Raw genomic sequence first — 974 nt, forward strand, 5'->3', positions numbered from 1 at the left:
CTTCTGAAGAGTAATTCGTAAAAGTACTCACAAAATTGGGACTTAACATGTAATCTTTTCCAGTTTAGCTCAGGTCCTGTTTCGCATATTTGGGAGAGATAACCCTGACAGAGTCGCTGTAGGGACATATTATTTGGGCCAATTAGGCCTCATTCCTGAAGTTATCCACTAACTTGCATCGGTGTCAGCGCCGCAGGCCTTGCTATATGTACGCTAGGCGCGTCGCAGCCGAACAGTGTTTCGTGAGATGCCGCGAAGCCTACGCGTGACGTGGTCTGACGTACTACATATAGAATAATTCTGCAATATACTGCAATTTGTCCCGGTGGCAACCTAACTTTAGGCACTGGTTGGGTGGGGAAGGTGTGTGTGTGTGTGCGAAGCCCAGTCCTAGTGCACTGCCCTCTCACATGTGCGCGATGCTATGAATTGCCCAATACCCCGCCCAGCCCCGCCACGTTCTACCATGCACCCGCCCCGCCCCTCCCTCCACGCACTGCCACGCCCTCCGCAGCAAACAAGACGGTGGCCGTGGCGCCTCTGTTACCCCTCGGCTGGCGACGCCTGACCGGAAAAACGCGTTCGCTCAGTCAGATTAATATCTACACCAAATCCCATATTTCTACTCGGAAGAAGGGGAGGGAACGGTTCGGCCGTCGGCCGAGGCCGAGGCAGGCCGAGCTGGGGGGAGCGGATGGTTAGCATCCCGCGCCCTCCACCGCAGTACGCGCAGCATAGCATGGCGCCATAGAGACAACCCCTATGAAAAAAAAGCGGTAGACACAGCCGATAGACAGTCCTCTCAACCTGACTTCTTTGCCTTCTGGTAGAGAAAGTCTTGGGGACGGTCGAAAACGTGGCGACTGCGACGAGAAAGCGCAACCGCCGAATACAACAAAACAATGTGACAGTGTGGAGTACATTTAATTTAACTTGCCCAAGCTTCATAAGCAAACTTGCAGAAATTTATTTAT

This window comes from Frankliniella occidentalis, unplaced genomic scaffold (genome assembly GCF_000697945.3).
Source record: "Frankliniella occidentalis isolate FOCC.00 unplaced genomic scaffold, Focc_3.1 Scaffold104, whole genome shotgun sequence".
NCBI classification, from domain to species: Eukaryota; Metazoa; Arthropoda; class Insecta; order Thysanoptera; family Thripidae; genus Frankliniella; species Frankliniella occidentalis.